Source organism: Nylanderia fulva, unplaced genomic scaffold, assembly GCF_048542155.1.
Source record: "Nylanderia fulva isolate GAGA-0341 unplaced genomic scaffold, ASM4854215v1 Scaffold8, whole genome shotgun sequence".
NCBI lineage: Eukaryota > Metazoa > Arthropoda > Insecta > Hymenoptera > Formicidae > Nylanderia > Nylanderia fulva.
The window spans coordinates 184,315-205,502 of NW_028190916.1; the positions used below are offsets into that span (position 1 = coordinate 184,315).

Genomic DNA, 21,188 nt, shown 5'->3' on the forward strand with positions numbered 1-21,188 from the left:
ATCCATTAGCTTAATCACATGCGCTATAATGTTTTAACAAAGCAATATCTCTTATTACTAATACTACAAACAAGGGATAATATTCATGATATTCAACGAACCAATCGATAAGGATTACCAACCAAAGCAGTCTGAGTATACAAGCTTATATGTCTTAATATAGGCAGTATACAAGCTTATATGTCTTAATAGGCTGATTTAATAGGCAATTGATTCCCTATTAAATCAGACTATTAATACAAGCTTGTATACTGTCTATTAAGACATACAAAAAAAGAATTCATTTGTAATCGTTGGTCCGTTAGTTACCGGACACTCTGTATAAGCTTGCATACTCAGACTGCTTTGGTTGATAATCCTTATTGATTGGCTATATTTTTCGCCCTATATTTCTGATTTATCAAATTGGGTAAAAAGTTATGTTTTAGAATTTTATCGCGTTTTCTAATTTTGTACTAAACGTTTTGTAATAAACATGCTAAGTATACGATCGGTTTAACCCAAAGTGTGCTAGTTTAATTTTAGATCTAGGTATGCATGAAAACAGGGACTATCTGGAAGTAAATTCCTAGACCTCTAAATTTAAACCGATCATAAGAATTCTTTCTTGTGTGATGTTTTTGCAGCAAATTAACATGCAATTCATTCTTATAACAACTGAAAAAAATATATGTAGAATATCTCATATAACTCTGTATAAACCGATTTTATGCTTGCGCGTGCAGTTTTTCCTCGAAATATTTATAAATTAAAAATAACTAACGGATTGTAATAACACATAGTGTTAATAGTGTTAATAGTTAATAATTGTTGTCATATATAAAATTACTGAGGTATTTAATTTTTGGATATACATTTTCAAAATAACAGTTTTTAAATGTAATATGTTTTTGATTGAATATAAGAAGAATAACATTTAAGTTAAATTTAATATAATTTTTGCTTGTTATTAAAAAATATTAAATATTTTATCTATTGGCTTTAAATAGTAAGATTGAAGAAATAGTAGAATTATTGTATTTAATTAATTAATTCAATTAAATATTTAAATTTTTATAATACAGATTATTATTTTATTATTTAAAATCTATTGAACATTAAAAATTTAATCTGATATAAATCTTTAATATAAACTATAGAGATGATATAACAATTCACATTTTCTATAGTATATTTAACTATATATGTATATAAGGAAGTTTATGTGCACATAAACCTGTTTTGTTAATAGATGTTTTTAGAGCGGTTAGTAAATTCTGATTAGCAATTATTACGTAAGTCTTGGTATAACTTCTATCTCCTATGCAATTCTGTTGTACTACTTATATGTGGATTGCATTCATTAAAATGTCAAAATAAAATATAGTATTATTATTATTACACAGCATTTTTGTACATACACAAACAGATATTCTAATAAAATGTTAATATCAGCGAAAAATTAATTTTTTTATTAATGTCCTGAGGTTTATTCGGATTACATAAATTTTTAATCGCAAAATTAAAATATATTAAAATATGAAACAGTTATTAATAAATATATTACGTTTATTAATTAACACATTTTTTCATATTTAGCATCTATAATATTTAGACGCTTTAGAATCTAAATTTGCATACTTTTATAATTTATATGCAAAACGTCTGTTCTGTAGCAAAAACTATTATGATAAAAATAAAAACTGAATTTAAATATTCATATTGCTTTATTATCATTGTTACGTACTAGAAATTTGGCGTGTTTACTGTCTCCATTCCTTGCTTTCCGAGGTACGATCTCGTGCGCGTATGTATATTGCGTGGGTTTCATGCATACGTCTCTGCACGCGACTTTCCATGTATATATAAAGTTTGTTCAGAAGAAGGAAGACAGAGAGAGAGAGAGAGAGAGAGAGAGAGAGAGAGAGAGAGAGAGAGAGAGAAATAAATACAGCGAGAGAAAGAGACGGAACACGTGCGAAGGCCCCACCACGCGATCACACATCAAAGACGCATATTTATGTATTACGCGGAGGAGGCACCTATACATTCTCATACCAATACCGACAAACCGCTAGACCGATATATTCAACCGCGTTATTCTCTACGGTCTCTCTCGCCACGGCAGTACATTCTACGATCATTCTGTTCGCTACTCACGAGCTTCCTAGTCCAACACTAGGCTACTTCCTAGTCTCGCGTTTTCGCGAAACAAAAAATTCGTCCTCGTATTGTTTTTTTCGTCGCGAGTGATCCTTAAGGAAAAGATCAGTGGTCCACCGGTCAAGGTGAAAAAAAGCCACCTCGTGGATCCATCATACGCGAAGGTGCCGTTCGCGCCGGTGACACCGTTACTCCGTCCTTGAGGAGATACCAGCTGCGTGAGGAACATCGCGAGTCGCGCCGCGAAGTCGCAGTACGTTCACGTTCGTCGGGTTGCTTCCTGTCTGTGCATATCGCCGTGGAAGATTCCAAACTGAGTGCAAGAGATTCCGATCTATAGCAGTTTGATTAATCTTGGCATCAAGGAACCCTCTGATCGAGATACAGAGAAAAGTAAGACATTTTATGGAATTTTAATTGAACGTGCTATATATGTGTGTTTCTGATTGTAAGAATTTATACATAGTTGATTCATTAGATCGACTTGATTTGACACGTGACTGATTTGTTTATATATACTTACGGCTACTTGATTGACTTGATTCACTTGATTATCAAACACAATCTATGCTCGTATTTATTATTGCAGTTTTCCTCATTGAGGAATGAGTACTTTTATAACTAATTTAATTAAAGTTTGAGATTATTTTTAAAAATTATAAAGTATTTTTTTAAGTATTTACTTAATATCATTATATTGGATGTAGTTAATCAAAGAACTAACTATGTCTTTCTTAATTTGCTTAAGGTATAATTTCTCTTTTAATTATATATATAAACAAAAAAAAGTTACTCTTAAAATTTACATATAAAAAAGCTTAAAAATAATTGTTGTTTCTCTGGAAACATGGTAGCTTTTATGTAAATTTAAAATATAATTTAATAAAATTCGAAATTTATTAATGATTTAAAGCAAATTTATTTTTGGTTAGTTTCGACTTTGATACACAGATGATATCACGTACAAAGCAGCCATTCATTAACCTTAGTGTGATGTTTAATGAATTCAATTGTGACAATATAAATGTCTCATGTGAACGACCTAAATACCATGTGATAATCACATGGCATGTCAAGGAATTATATCTACAATTGAATATAATTAAAATCACAGAAGATACAACATATTAGTCTAATACAAAAGAGATAGTTATACATTATATATAAAATAAATTTATTTTATTATTATAAAACTCTTATTATCAACACAATTTGTTTCATTACTATTATATTTTAAAAATATAAAAGGTACTTTATATGTCTATAAATTATACCTCGAATAGTATAGGAATTAATCGACAATTTTATGCTATTTTGCTTATAACGAAAAAAGAAAAGAAGTTTATTCAATGCGTATCTAATCGTAAATCAAATTTTAATTATTCAGGATATGTTTCCGCGTAATTGCGTAATCACAAGTATCGCTTTATCATGCAGATGTTGACCTTAAGAAAATTATTTCTTGCAATGTGTGTTCATATTTTTATATCTTCCGTTAAAAATCAATTTTTTCATATAATTTATCAGTAATTATATTTTATAATTTTTTTGCGTATTGTGACATATATGAGCATTTATATATACGTTGCATACACATACATCGAGAGTATATATTGCGTTTTTAAAATTGCTTATCTGTATAAAAAATATCAAAAACAGTTGAGACGGCAAAATTGAGACAGTTAATTGCGAAAAGACTTGTATGAAAAAAGTATTAGATTAGATCATACATATATAGTTTTAGTTTTAAATGCAATATGTGAGTAAAAAAATATTATAAAAAAATTATCGTAGAAATGTTTCTCGCTCATTCACGTTTTGTTTTACGTCAGAAATGACACATAAATCGGAATTCATAAAGATATAAATGCGCATTTTTTTATCTAAAACTACTTCTGTTTTTATATCATTTATTTTTAAAACATGACGAAAAGAAAATTCTAGAAATTTTCTCTGATGTTACTAATTGATACTATATATTAATACTATATTGTGTGGGCGAATAAAAACACAAACTAGACATACATCGACCAATTAAGACATATATTTAAAGCTGTAAAACGAATAGCTTCTCAGAAAATAATAATAAACGTAATATCAAAAGTATAGAAACAACGGAAAATTTTAATTGTGTTTGTTTGATATTTATACGTAAGAAAAATGGATCATCTAGAGCGGAATGCCTTCTCCTACGTTTTGTTCTCGATCTTGCATTTCTGACAAATTGATATATAATACTTTTCAACAATTATATGAGGAAGAAATTTTTATCGACATATATTTTTATCGATATATATTTTCTTACTATATTGTTACTTACTATGTTTAGTTTCGTAACGTTTTTCATAAAAAAAAAAATAAATATTTTTTAATTCAAATTAAACAAGTAATTGCGATAATAGATAGTATTGTAACGATAATTGGGACAAGTTCTTCCGGAGGTCTACACTAAGAATAAAATCGATAAGTCGTGCCCGACTCGAAGCAATGTCATGCAGTTAGTCCGTCGTGTTGGCGCCGCAAGCACAGGACGTCTGTATTCGCGTTCATCCCTTTTCTTCTTTCTAGTGGATACTGTGCAATATTTCGATTTTTGTGCATTTATTTATTTACATCAATTCAGTTCACATCATCATTTAGTATATGTATAAGTTATTTTAGAAGAAGGTAAGAAATTATCTTCGTTTGTTGTGTTCGCAACAACATCAGTAAAATCTCGAAAAATAATTTAATACACTTTGTCAAAAATTATCTAATTAGAATAATTTTCTTGTACGCTTAAGTGTACATTTAAAATCATCCACCTTTTATTTTAATAATTATGTAACATTGAATTCTACAATTAATAAATTATTAATATTTTTGTGCAAAATAAATTACAGATTTTTTTGAAAACATTGTGGCCGAATTGATTACTGCTTAAGATTATATAAATTAATTTAGAATATTAAACGTAACTTCAAAAATACAATATCATACACATCTTCTATATACATCTTCTTTATATTCTAAAAGTATATTTTACATTTATCATTTTTAGCTTTAATGGCCTTTCGAATTAATTACAGAATAATATTATCTATGTCTGCATTGATTGCTTGTTATCACTTTTGAGTGAACTCGTATTTGTAACTTAGTGATGCAATTTGTATTACAATTTTTTTATGTAATATCAATATTGCGTTTGTAAAATGGCTTATCAGTATGCACTGCATGATTTATTACAAATTGTCGTGTCGCCGTAAGATAATGATTCTAGCACCAAACTATAAATGTATACACTTTGTATTCTCATGTGCATATTTTTCACGACGCAATTTCATGCTACATCGTATTTTTTCTGTAGTCGATAGAGGAGAATCTGTCAATCGGTAAAGGAGTTTACTATAACGTAACTTCCACGCAAATACATACACACAGAAATATACAAACGTCTCTTTTTTTATGCTAATATGCGTGTCTTCTAACATAGGATCTGACTCACTATTTCTGCGTAGGTGTACAAACGGGTTAATCGTCTGTTCTACAGATGTCTCCATTGACATTATAAAGCATTTATGGGTCCAAAATTTAAATTATTTATTATTTAATTTTATGAATAAATAATATAATAATTTATTACGAATAAACGTTTATTATTTCATCGAAACGCATAAATAATTTTTAGGCAAAGTTGCTAGTGAATCTCTCTGTTAGTATTTGCAATAATTATTGAAGCAATACATTTTTTTCTTTTTCCCTTTTCTTCTTTATTTTGTGTTATTAAAACATAAATTTTAAAAAATATAAGCAAAGTAATAAAATATTAAAACAATAGATGATATCACACCAAACGCTAAAATAAATACTTTATGCAATAATCTGATAATTTCAGAAGAATTCTTGCCTTCTATCAATCTATCCTTTATTACATTTTAGTTTCTAAACATCTTTATTATATTAAATTAAATTAAAACTTTAATATTTTGAAAAGACGAAATACATAATTCTCAATTATCGCGCATTAAACTAATTAAATTTTTTCTTCTAGATTATGTATACAACATCTATTGTATATATAGTTCTTTTGTTTAATTGTGTATTATGTACACAATTTAAAAAACTAATTAATCGCAAAATTTAATTTAAATTTAACGCAATACATAAATATAATAAAAATAATTTCCATATATAGTTAAAGAAATGTAAAAATATTTTACATATACTTAATCTATAAATTCTTCTTTTATTATAATGTAATTTGCATATCAAATATCAATATGTATATCAAACATCAATATAAGATGAGAATTTTGTTTCATTATTTAATAAATTATATTGATAAGGTATGCATAAATTTATCTGCATGATTAATAACACGATTGATAATATATAAATGAATGATTCATTGCTATAAAATTTAACATTTGCGCGTCACATAAATATCTGAGCATACATACACATTTAGCGTGCAATTTAAATTATTCAATTTATATTCGCACAATCACATTTATATGAAATATAAAGCAAATTATTATAATCTTTTTCGATAGAATGTTTAACCGTTATAAAATATAAATAGCAAATTGTCTAAGACTTTGCACCGAAAAAGTAATCCGCGTAAACGGTATATATTTTATCATTATTTAATGAAATTGGTTGTAACATAACGAAGTTTTTGATGCATATGCAGATAATTCTTCAAATTTTTTATTTTTTTCTGATAGCATTTTAATGTCTCGAGTGACCTGGAAATTTTCGCGTTTTCATTTGAAACATATCGTTGTCAATCTATTACAAGTGGATTATTCGTTCAGCTTAAGCGATTAGTTTAACGTGCAGTATGTAGCGTTACGAGAAAAGAAAAAGAGATAGGAGAAAGAGAAAAAATGTTTACAATCAAAATTTCTAATAGAGTTATTTGTACATATTATTCATATAACGTCGGATGCGCGATTAGTTTTACGTTTTCACGGATTCCACCAACGATTTTCTCATGAGTCACGACTCGTGAGAGTGACTCATGCAGTAGCGTTCGCGTTCCGGCCACTCTCAGTTTGTACCTGCTTCATCCTAATTTTTTTTTGTGCGGCCTGATATTACATTCCTGCGATCATGCTAATCACCGCCTACATGACGGATCGTCTTTTTATTCTCAATCATCACATTCCGCTGCTGCTGCTGCTAGACACACTTATTACCAAAACTGGAGAAGTTCTTTATCAATGCAAAGCAAATTTTATGCATGAATGCAATTTTATGCATAAGTGTATAACTAATTAATATTTTTATATGACACTTTTTTCTAATATTTAACACCTTTAACAAAGCGATTACTATTAATATTAGAACAGCATTTAAAAGAGATGTATGATAGAAAATCTAGCATGTTAAATTATCTTTTATACATGATTATATCTGATTTAATTCTAATGGTTGCTGATCTTAAGCAGGCTTGTAAATAATTTATTATCATGTAATTATACTTTATAAGAATATAATTTACATATGCAGCAGCAACTTGTTTGCATTTTTTCTTGTCGTTCCTTCTTTTTCGTATGTATATTTCACATATTATGTGAGACGCATAGATAAAGTCAACAATAAAAATATTTTTAAAATGTCAAGTTCCTTAAAAAATATAAATTAACAATATTTCGATTTTTTCCGCTTCTTTCGCAATTATTTTCTATACATTAAGAGATTCTTTTTTTCTAAAGTGTCTCCGCATATCTTAATGAATAAGAATTCAGTCGGCTTTCAAGAGTTCCTTCGAGCCAACCACTTTGACAAATCTCACTCATTTTGAAAGATCTTTCGTCATATATTATAGAGAAAATTTCGCGAATATGAATATATATAGGAAATATGAAATACTATATCGCCCTCGCGCTAATATAACGAATCAACTGGTGTTCATGGTCACGAGGCCAAGGTCACCGATCTTCGCTGACAGAAGGAAAGAGTGAGCGATCTGCGAGCGCGCGAGCGAGCCGCGCGTCATACCCACGAACGCGTGTGACGCACGTGTGCAAGAAAGCGCACACGTGTAGAGCGTGCGCGGCGTCGAGTACGCGCGCACGACGCACACGCGTTCGACCGCGGCCTTTAACTAACTACATGCACATTCGCTGCACCTATGCGTCGCGCGTGGATGCGCACGATCGCGCGAACGCTCGTTAATGCTGGTCCAGCTGAACAAATAAGCGTGAAAAGATTTGAAAATTAATAAGTACAATCTTTTTTAATTTTTCTATAAAACAATTGTATAACATTTTGTTTGTTTGTTTAAAAATTTATTAATTGCAAGTAACTTTACAACTTCTCCGCGAAAATATTAAGATATTATTATTAAAATTAATATATTTTTTCCTTATCATTTTCATTATCTAAAATTCTATAATAGAATTCATTAAAAGAAATAATTTAAGCGCCAATTATTATCTTTTTATATTTCTAATTTTCACATTGACACGAGAGATTTTCTGAAAAATTAGCATACTTAAAATGATAAATTTCAGTTATTTCTCTATTTACTAATATTGTTCTGCATTTTTTGAAATCGCATAATATTTCATAGATTTTTTATAATATGTTTTAATACAAGAGTATAATCTAGACTTAAATAATTAACATAAAAATCTTTATTATGTTTATTTATGATAGTCTGATCAATGACGTGCATATAGGATAAGCAAATACCTTACAAAGTTTGAAAAAATTGTACGTGTAATTTAATCAATAATGTGACGTTAGCAACGCAGTAATAAGCTAACTAATTTATTGCTAACATGTTTAAATGACGTTAATATTTGTAGACGACTCGAGATATTAATAAACGTTGCCTAAGAAGATAACAGTCTGAATTGTAGTTTCCTGGATAATATCAAAAGCGGCATAAAATAAAATAATGTAGCTTTCCGATCCTCGATCAGAAGTTTCAGTTATTAACATGTTAATGTTGTGACTATTTAATCACAACTGGTTTAATAACATCAATTGAGATTGTTGAATGATTTTGCGTTATATATGGATAATTCTAATTACGTAAATGGATGAATAATACTTCTTTATTCCATTGCACAGAGCCGCTATACGTTCAGGCAAAGGAATTTTTTGATGTGTGACACATCGCAATACAAAATCTTCCAAAATTCTTTGGAACGTTTGCGGAAATGACACAACTTTGTATTATTATCTTCTAAAACGCGTCATAAGAATCTTGATACTTTGATCGCACGCCGACTTCCGCTTCTGCAGAGAGTTTTAATAACTTAATCCGCAATATTCTTTTCAATAGTTCTGATGAAGAATACACAACGAAATTTTACCGAAATTACGGTAAATCAAACTTATTAATGTCTACAATATTAAAAATTATGTACATAAACATAAATAATGTAAATATATAAATTATAATAATTATTAAATATCTGTTGAAACTTAATATAAAAGTATGCATAATATAAAAAATTATAAAATATAAAATTTTTAAATATTTTGTAATTTGTGAATATTTACTAATTTAATTTATTATTTTAATTTATTACAAGTTAATTATATTATTTAAATATAATATTTAGAAATGAAAATTCAACAACTTCTTATATAATCTTAGATTTGCACAGCCGAAGTGTGTTTCAATAACTGATCGTAAAACGTGGATTTTTGTTGGAAAGTTTATTTATAATGATTTCATTGCTTTGTACTTTCACTTGTTTGGTGACTGTCTCTGTTCACTTTCTCGTCGAATGAACCAAATACAACGACGCAATCAGCATCTACGAAGGCGGATCTTATGACGTCAGAACAGTTTTCTTATCATAAATACGATATCTCCTGCGGAAAAAGGAGATTCCACGAGCTGGAAATTTTACATTTAAGTCTTGTTATAGGGAAACGTGGGAAGCGAAGCGATAATTTATGACTGAGATACATGAATGTTTTATAATTTTAATAGAAATTCGATACACTGCGAGCAGGAAAGGTCGAGATATCACAATTTGACGTACATTTATTAGAATCAGGGAGCAATTCCTGAAAACGATTGCCGCCTTCGCTACCAGGTTTTACGCGATGCAAATTTTGAATGACAAAACTTAGATTTAAAATAATCCAATACAATGTTATCTTGTTATGCCTAACAGGCATTTTTATCTTAATAGATTAGTTGTAAATCAAACTATCGCAGATTTTTATGGCGTTTTTTTTACATTTAAGTCTTGCTATAGAAAAACGTGAAAAGCGAAGCGATAATTTATGACTAAGACATAAATGTTTTATAATTTTAATAGAAATCTTTTAATACTGCGAGAATGAAAGGTCGATATTGACGTGCATTTATTAGAATCAGGGAGCAATTCTTGAAACAATTGTCACCTTTGCTACGAGGTTTAACGCAATGCAAACCTTGAACAAAACTTAGATTTAAGATAATCTAATAAAATTTTATGTTGCTATGACTAACAGGCATTTCTATTTCTAAACAATATTTTGCTTCAAGCATGTTTTATATTAATAATCTTCAGAAAATCTTTACTTAAAATTTCAAATATACCTCTAAAAATATATATAATATTATTAGAAATAATTTATTCAATTATGAAATCTTGGTTTTTTTAACAAAGTTTTTGTCAAATATACGTACTAAAAATACGTGTTAATATTTTAATGTGTTGGTTATTCACGTAGAAATACATAGAAATTGATAGATGTAAATTAAACTCTCATTCGTTACTTCACTTAAAGTATACAATTATAACGAAAAATTAAAATATATCATTTGAACTGAGCATTAAGAAGCACGTTTGTAAATCTTCATAGATTAGTTGTAGATCGACCTATCGCAGATTTTTATAGCGTCTTTAAATCAGTCTTTGATGGTGCCCGAAGGGCATAATGGATCCAGACGATGCATTCTGAATTTTAAATCCCGATCGCTCTCGCATGCGATCGAGGAATCGATCGGGCGAATTGGGATTACGGGCATGCTTTTTCTTGTGCAATCTCCTTGACGTCATTGGGTTGTTACACTTGCTTACTGATTCATACACGGTTAAAGCGCCACTTGGTATTCTCTTCGCTCATCGCGCGAATACCGCGCAAGAGTATCATCTCTTATCTGCAAACGAACAGGAAAACGTCTCTATTCACTGATGAATTAATCAATATTCCACTAATAAATTAATAAATGTTTTAGACTCAAATAGAAATCGCGCTAGATTTAAAATAGATTAAATCTACAAATAATTATTAAATTAGTCCCATTAAGCACGCAGAGGCAGTTATATTAATTTAGTTAATGTTAAAGAATCAATATAATTTTGCATTTATACAGTAATAAATAAATATTAAATTATACATAACTGTCTATTTTTAATGTATTTTACGTGAAATATTGCTTAAAAAAAAATACATTTTTTACTAAATAATTTTTTATACGTGCGTAGATATATATATACATACTTTTAAATTTTTTATATTTAAATATGTATATATACATTTATATATTATTTATATATTATTATAATTTAAAATCCATCTCCAACAAAACAAATTGAAAATTTGTACTTGAATAATATTTGAATTCTTATATTTAATTTTCACTCGCAATCTCCTTTTGTAGACTAAAAATAGTGATTAGATCGAAATATAGGATTAGCACGCGATTGTTCGCAATCTGATAATTCTTATATTAACTGCATCTTGCTTACCCATCGGATAATCGTACTTTGCCAAGTGCATTCACATGCGCTGATAGAACCTCCGCACGTTCGTGATCGAACAAAACATAAAATCGAGCGATAAGTCCGTAGACTAGTCTAGGAAATGTTAATACCTTCTCCGGCAGATCATTACGAAAAGCAGGTCAGTATTGCGAGATAACGTAACGATTTAGCCAACGTATTATCCAACTTTTGCGCCGTCGCACGCGCAAGCCGCAAGGCCGTGGATTTATAGCGATCATTTGGACGGTAGGTCGATGCATTGTGCGAGTGTGCTGTTGCATCTGCACTTTGCGCAAAGAGTCACAGGTTATAGATGGGAATATACTGTTTGAGGTAAGCGCACGTATGCCATCGTTTTTACTCAATGAATTGCAATCATTAAGTTAACGTTTATTAATTATTACACTCATATACATGCAGTTTCTCTCTCTCTCTCTCTTTGCATTTTTACATATAGAGATATTTGTCTCAATTTTTAATCTGAAAATGAAAAAAACAAATTCTTCTAATTTTATGATTCACTTATGTCACAATATTAATTATGTATGTTCCAATCTTCTGAATAATTATTATTTTTCAAATTATGACGCGAAAGTACAATTTGCAATATGCATAAAATAATAAAGAAACGCAATTTGATTGATGGGGAGACAATTGTGATATGAATAGAGAACATTTTAGATTCGAATGGAATGGAAAAAACGAGTAAAACTTTCGAATTTGTGAAATATAGCTAAATATAGCTATTATAAGTTATAGGACAAGATCGAATCTAAATAGACGAAACAGGAACCGAAACCGGTACGTCATTAAAGTAGGACGAATGTTTAACACGTTACGTGTAAACGATGCTTCTATTTATTCCCGCGAAGTTATATTTTCGATCTTTCGTACGATGATAACATAATGACGTGCATGATAAGCCACAATCACTTGATTGCATTTAATATTTTCGATTTAAAAGGCGGATGATCTGGTTACTGGGAAACTTCTCTCGTTCATTTCTCGGAGTCGCGCGGGAATGATTCAGCTAATCGTGCACGGGTTTACCTACGATCCTCCTGCTGTGCGCTGCAGCTAGTAAATCGTACAACCACAGATTTTATAATCATTATGATAACATAAAATTATGATAATTAATAATCATTTTAATACCAATTGTGAGTTTGATAATATAGAATTTAATTTCTACACTTTTCTGAGCTTGTATTAAATTTACCTTATTTCTAATTTATTCAATCACGCTTATTTTAATCAATTCAGTCTGTCACAACATTAATGACAACGAATAAAATTATTCGAGTCTTGCAGAACTCGTGCAGAAATTCTTGTTTTCGTTAAACAATTTTCTTATAAATATCAAATATGCAAAAAATCGATATAAGAATCTTTCAAAAAAAAAAAAAAAAAAAAAAGATTTGTTTAGAAAATGCAAATTTGATTGCAGCTCTACGTTTGCTCAGAGGGATCGATCGTAATTCACCCTTTTCTGAAATATTTTTACAACGTGTCCTTAAGCGGAACGTAGGTATGCGCACGTTCGCGACAAACGTTACAATCGCGTGAGAATAACGATACGGGTGTGCTAATTTGCTGATACTCTAAGGCTGGTGTGAGTCACGCGTCACTGACCATTCGTCGTACGAAACGGTTCGTACCTGTCGGTACAGAGATTAGAAAGGCGACGATCCGCGACATGTCGAATGTGAAAATCGCGTGCCGAACACCTACGTCGTCGTTCGCGATGTCGATTTAAAAAGAAAAAAAAAATTTATCCTCCTCACAAAGCGACGCGAACAATCTTTACACGGCATTCTTTTTATTTTGTTAAGCGCAACAATTAATTCAGAAATTACGAGCGACTCGCTATTAAATCTCTAATGGCCTCGATCAAAAGTCGAAGGCAAATTCCGCGAAATTGATCCTCAGTACTCGGATTGAGACGCAACAAACGATGTGTTTGCGGCGGTGCGAGAGCCGAGAGGTGATTCAAGTGAATGATAATTACGCCTCGGTATCGTCTGGACGTCTTACGCAAAAACCGATCGCTTGGCATCTACGCATATAATACATAGATGTATTTCTCCTTAATGAATAACAGATATAAAAAGAGGCCTTGCGATGCATTACAACGATACACATAAATAATCTTAGGAAATTGCATTTTTATTGCAAATTAAATATGTTTCTCGGAATTTCTTTAATGATATTAGAAATAGATTTAAAAATAATGTATATTTATATGATACATCAGAAAATGTATGGCTTATTTACTTAAAATATTTATTCTTTATTTTTCTACCTATCCGATTCATTATTAAAAAATATATAATTTTACAACCTAAATATTAAATAAATTACTAAGTAAGTATATGTAATTTTATTTATTTGATAAAAGCTTTTCCAGTTTATAATACTACTTTTGAACGACGAAAAATTATACATATAACTTATACACTTTTTTTGAGTTTGTAACAATATTGAAAAATTTATTATTAGAAATTACGTTATTATTAAAGATTTTGATAATTTTTTAAATATTTAATACAAATATAAATTAAAGTAACATGTTATTTTCGCAGAAAATATTTGATAATAAAAAATCGATGTGGAGTATTAAAAAAAAATTTCTCAAATAAAAGTATTAAAAATAATAGTGTTTTTAGAAAATTAAAATAACATTAAATCTATTAGACGTTTGTGATAAAACCTTGGCAAAGGTTTAAAAATTAAGAGAAATGTTGAGTTTTTAATAGGTTTTTACGTCTAGATAAATAAAATTTCAAAAATGTTACTTAAAAGTTACTTAAAAAGTAAAAATTATTTAAAATTAGTAAGTTAAAGGTTAATAAAAATTATTTAAAAATTAAATAAAATATACATATGTATACATATATATAACTTTCTAATAAAGTAAAATAATAAATTAAAATGCATAAATGGCGTATGTAATGTGCGCTGCACATTAGTACTAATATTATAAATAATGTAATAATTGTAACTACATCTTACACAATGTTTTGCAATAGTACTGTCCAGAAATGTCCGCATATCCAGGGAATGACGGAACGTACGATTGCATGAATGAGAAAGAGATTTGCATAAGAGCGACGCGACGTAAAAATCAAGAAGCGAAGCGCTATGTAACGGGATTCCATCTTGCGTAAGATCCCAAAAAGACACGGTATCGTGACTAAACGATTGAGAAAAAGGTGGTCCACCGCCCATCGTGAAGGGAATTCATTCGCAATGATTCAGAGTATTCAAAGCGTGCCGCGTCTCCGGCTTACAAAATAGTTCCGACCGAATTTTCAGCGCATTTCACATTAGGTATATGCGTTTACTTAGACACACTACGTAATACCTTGGATCGCTGGAAACGGTCCAAAGCAGTGACGCAGGTGAAAATACGCAGAAATATTACAGGCAATAATTTCGTATTAAACATGTACTTGTCGCAGACATAACAATTTTGAAGAGAATAATCCAAAGTTTATTTAAGCTCCATTGAATGGACAGAAAATCTACGATACTATGAATGAGTAATCACTGACTCGCAAAAATAGTATGCCACGTCATCATAAGCGTAAATGAGTTCATATGTCTGAAGGTATAAAATAGGGGAAAATCCGTATCTTAGTTATGTAATCTACAAACATGTATACGATTAGAAAACATGCAGTAATGCATTGAATAATAATATAATTCTAGTGAATATAATAATTGTAGTAAAAAATATGTAAATAAAAACAATTTATAAATTTGTAATCAAAAATTATGGAAAAATATATTTTTTAATTTTAATAACTTGCGAAAGATAGCACCATTGGAACATAAAAATAGCGTTATACCATGATATAAGAGATGATTAAATATTTCTTTGATTGTGCCAAATGGCAATGTAAACGTGACATTTTTAAAATGTTGGTCGCTTTGTTATTATATTGGAAAGACATGTCCTTAAGACTACAACCGCTTTGCGGAATGAAATTAGAATGACTCTTCCGTAAACAGATACGTCGATTTTGCAAGACATTCTGTTTATGCGTCCTTTATGAAAACATTTAAGCAAGTACATCGATTTTGCAAGACCTTCGATGTATGCGTCCTTTACGAAGACATTGCTCCGAGATGAATGGAGCATTCCTGGAATTGAATCGTGATGATTCAACAAACGGTCTCGACGATCCTATTGACGTTCAATCCTCTTACAAGCATGCCCTTGAAGGCAAAGCCAACCGGCGCCTCACGAAAATTGCACCTATTTTGATATACATTCCGGAAATACTCTTCCCATAGCTATACTATTTATAAAAATCAAATAAATAAAGTTCTACTTTTTCTATATTAAGTAATATGCTTTATTTCGTTTTTTATTTTATAAATTAATAGATTGTTTTATTATAAAAATTGGTAACTAACAAATAGACAAAAAACTATTTCTATTTCTTTGAGAATTTATATTTAAATAATTAAATATTAATTAAATAGTTAAATAATAATTAAACATTAAATAAGTCTATTTAGATAACGAAGAGATGCTTGTGCAAAAAATTACATAAGTAACATGAATAAATGTTTTAAATGCATCATATCACTATCGATGGTATGCAACCTTCTTAGTTCTGTTTGTACTTTGTATCGAAACGGATAGCTAGCAGACGGCCGAGTAAAATGATCTTTGATAATAACAAACTGTGGCCAGAGTATCGATAACGTAATTAAAGATTAAACACTAGCCACTAAGATTGTAACACAAGTTCTTTCATTAATGAAATAGTAATACAAAACTATATATTTGTCACATAACAAAAGTGATAAAGTTCTCAAACAGATTCCTAAGAGACCAAATTATATGATTATCATAAACCACAAATGAATATAACTAAAAAAATTAATACAATGACACAAATGTTTAAAGTATTACTTTAGTCGAGACGACTACTTTGAACGAGAACATGAATAAGCGTAGAAAATTCAAAGCGGCAGCTTTGTAGACCTTGCTAGAAATCTTATCTAGGAAAATAACAAATATCTTAAGACAAGAATAACAAATATCTAAAGAATCGAAGGAAGACCACCAGCAGACCACTAGGAGAAAGTAATCTCCATTGGAATGTATTCTAAATAAGCGCGTATTGTAGTTGAGACAAGGGTTGCACATTGCACAGGTGCACTCTGAGAGTAACATAATATCGTGCGATCTTCTGACCCCAAGTGAAGATCCATCGTCTCAACCCTGAAGGGCATCGGCATGACGATGAATCATCCGGAGGAAATGATCTGTACATACCAGCGCTCTGCAAGCGACAAGTGTATACTTGAGTGTGCACCGGCTGCTCCGACCACGTGCCATCGTGCGATCGTAATATGTGCATGCACAGGGTGTCCTGTGTATTTCTAGAGAAAATCTCTTAATCTAGAAAATTTATACACAAGATCTGATTTAAACACATTACTCTGACGAAAATTTATGTATATTTTTTTATACATAAACATACATTAATTATAATATAATCATATATATTAATATGTTATAAATTCATATATATTTAATGATGTATTATATATATTAAATATATAAATAATTAAATAAATATAATACAAACAAAAAAAGGAAAAAATATAAATACTCTTAAAAAAATTATATTATTTATATATATATATAAATTGCAAAGAAATAAATGACCAAAATAAGTACAAAACAATCATAATATGAAACTGCAATTAAGATAGACATTAATATTGAGATATTCGAGACATATTGTCTAAGTTAGAATATATCAAGACAGATGGTCTGACTAGAACGATTTCTTAGTATGCAGTGTCAGGAAAGTATAAATGATACACACAACTACACTCGCTGCTTTTGCACTGGCATCCTAAACCCAGCACAACTGGCCTTTACTTTGAAGAAGTCTATGGTGATTACGAAGAAGTCGCTAAAACAGGTGCAATACATCTACAATGTTGATCACATATGACAGAGTCCGTTGCAGTGTTTCTTATCGGTCCACCTGGTCTTGCTTGCGTGAGAAAAATTAATCTGACAAGAAGCGATGTGTGTAATTAATATCTTCCGGTCTAGGATAAAAAACAAGATAATATTACAACTTTTTATCTTCTTCATACATTTCAATTTTTATCCTGTTTATTCGTTATTTATTCTATAAGAATATTTAGTCTATTTAGTTTATATAAATATAAATTTAATGCATACACACTTTTCAATATTTTCTTTAATATAAAGTCACTATACTTAATGTATATGTATATATGCTTCTATTTTTGTTGGTTTTTTTTTAAATTCTGTCTAATAATGCAGAAGAGTGTACATTATATTACTACATAATTAATATATAGATAGGTATATAATTTTTTCGAAAGAGGACATGAAAACGCATAGAAGCAAGCTGACCTTTGCTATGACATCAATAAATACATTGCACGGCACAACAATCGAATGCGATGCATCTCGAAGACTCGTCTACCAACTGAGCATGATTCAAAGCATATTATTAAGAAACAATACCCGCATACTTGAAGGATGACTACTTTTTTTCTTCCGCCAAGCAACTATTACAGCAGCGGTAAATCTGACTTACGGACTTACGGTGACCGCAGGATAAATGCAACGGGGGGATATTCCAATAGAATATCCTGCTCGACGTGTAACGTAATCGTTGCATAAAGCTTTAAAATATCTCGGACTTCGCATCTTCGTGTTTATCCCCGATAGACGAAAGACGTCAAAATTTCATGCAACTCGAGAAAACTCAATGACGAACATGTATATTTTAAGAAATCTGTTATGAAATTGACGACAATCAATTCTTATCTTCTTCTGTTGCAGATCGCGTTTTTCCGCTCAGATTTCTTCACAAGAGATAAGGTAAGTCAATTGAATACTTTGCTATTATTTTTTTACAATTTTCTAGAGCAAAAATTGTCATTTATTGTCAGCAATTTTTTTTTTCAAAATATTTATAATATATAATTTTGAAATACGATTATTTGTTTTAACTACAGCTATTCATGTTCTCACGGGTATTTATCAAAGTTGCGTACGCATAGGTATCTAAACTTATTCTTCAAGATGTATACCTCGCGCGCGATAGACGCTATATGTGTAATTAATACCAGTCGAGTGCATACGATAACTGTCCCTCTCAATACATTGTGCCTTATCTCTGAGATTAAATTTCCACGACACATTGATACATCCTGTTTCGACAATGAAGCGACAAAGTTGCTCTTACATCCGTTACCGAATGAAGTTATAGCTGATGACATTCTTGCGATGAGAACTGTTACGCGATAACGGTAACGTGCTCGAAATACTTCTTCAAGTCTAAGAAATCTATGACGTAGCACTCGTGACGTTGGATCGGCCACGTGGGCGGCTAGTCGTCGTGAAACATAAAATTTCGCGCCCACATTTCTGGCACCCACGGAAAACGAAAGTGTCATACTTGTGACGGATCGATCGTACTTTACTTGAATTCTGCTATCGCAGAAAATTCGAATTAATAGTGACACATTCTCTACGAGCATCTTTGCGGTGTAACATAATCTATCATGTAACATCCGTCACACACAGTACCGCACTGACGTCAAACATTGCGGAAAGGTCATTTACGTGATAGCATCGCGCAAAACGTAATCGGCCGCAATCTATTTTATTATTTAATAGCATTTTAATGAGTCGCGTTATTTAGCGAAGAAAAATAATATTTTTTCTCGCGCCTAATGGGAATGACGTTGATTTAAAATTATGGTTTGACGCGTACTGTGAAATTGATTGGGAGCGTGCCAAATGACAGATACGAGAAACAGAAATATTCGATATATAAAAAAAATCGCGAAGCGCGCAAAACGTGCTACATGTGTGTATTATTATGACATCCGTGACATCGAAGTCAAGCTTCGACGATTAGGGAGTCGCGTATTGTTCGTTTAATTTTTCTCGTTGAGTCGTTTGCCTTGATGCCGATGATTTCTTCGTCGATGCATCGCGCGAAACAACAGTATCGGAGATGCAAATGCGATATCCATTAACACACACGGTAATCGGTGGCCTTTCATCGTCTTACGGCATCCCATAGATAGGAAAATACACATTTATCCTGATAGGTTGTTGTACTATAAACTTCACGCAACATGTTGTATTTGGTAATATTAAATTGTAGTGTATAAAATAATTTAAAGAAATTTTTCGTTTTAATAATAAAATTTCAATTTTTTAAATACTTTTTTTAAATATAATCTGTTTTATACTTTTTTATATATAATACCAGATTTTTTATATATAATACCATATTAACTATTTAAAAGTAATTTAAAAATGTAGTTATACGTATATAAATATATATATGTATAATCTAAGATGGAAAGCTATTTTGATGAACGATGAATTTAATTTCGAAATATTCAGTTCCTCGATTGATCATTTATACTTCCGAGAATCTTTATGAATAGTTCCGCCAGCAGACGGATGTTGTATGTCCGGAAGCGGCCAGATGACAGCCACAAAATTGACTTCTAACATCACTTTCTTAGGAAAAAAGGATATCGTCTAGACGAAGGCGTCGCGAATATAATTTGCATTGACCTCAGCAATAGGTTAATATCATGTATCTTGGCGAATAAATGAGTACAAATTATTGATTGATCATCACAATAACTTATTCACACTTATTTACTTCAGATTAACCGTGTCTGTTAAATAACAAATATGTATAATACATTTGTTTATAAAAATTAATTGAGAGAAATAAGAAAATATAAAAATTTATATAAGAGTTTTAACAAGGCTCTGTAATATAAATATAAATTTAACGTATAAGACGGGCAACAAGAGCCAAATCGCGGATGACAATGCGTTATCCTAACGAAACTAAATAATTTTTCGTTAGAATTAAATACCGGTGCACAAGGCACCAAATTTTTACTTGGACACGGCCAAGATTTTAAATATGAAATAATCTCATATTTTGAGATTTAATTTCAATACCCCTTTAACCCCCCTACGGAAAATAAATAAATGAATGCAAGAGAAAAATATAGATCCGAAAATCGCTGAATCGGGAATCGAACCCGAGACCTTTCGCTTGCCGGGCGACTGCTCTTCCAGCTGAGCTATTCAGATCCTTTCGATTCTATACTTTTCTCTGTTATATATATTAATGTTGGTAAACAAACGCATTTTTTAAGCCAGCGTGTATCAAATATAAGAGTTTTAACAAGGCTCTGTAATATAAATATAAATTTAACGTATAAGACGGGCAACAAGAGCCAAATCGCGGATGACAATGCGTTATCCTAACGAAACTAAATAAT

The 21,188-nt window shown here is 30.4% G+C and overlaps 1 long non-coding RNA gene across 1 annotated transcript; it reads left to right on the top strand.

Moving 5' to 3' along the window:
* Positions 1-2,034: 2,034 nt before the first annotated feature.
* On the top strand, positions 2,035-20,495 carry LOC114928871 (uncharacterized). Its single transcript, XR_003819152.2, has 3 exons — positions 2,035-2,535; positions 18,703-18,741; positions 20,328-20,495. It is a non-coding gene; the product is annotated as an uncharacterized LOC114928871 (long non-coding RNA).
* Positions 20,496-21,188: the final 693 nt, after the last annotated feature.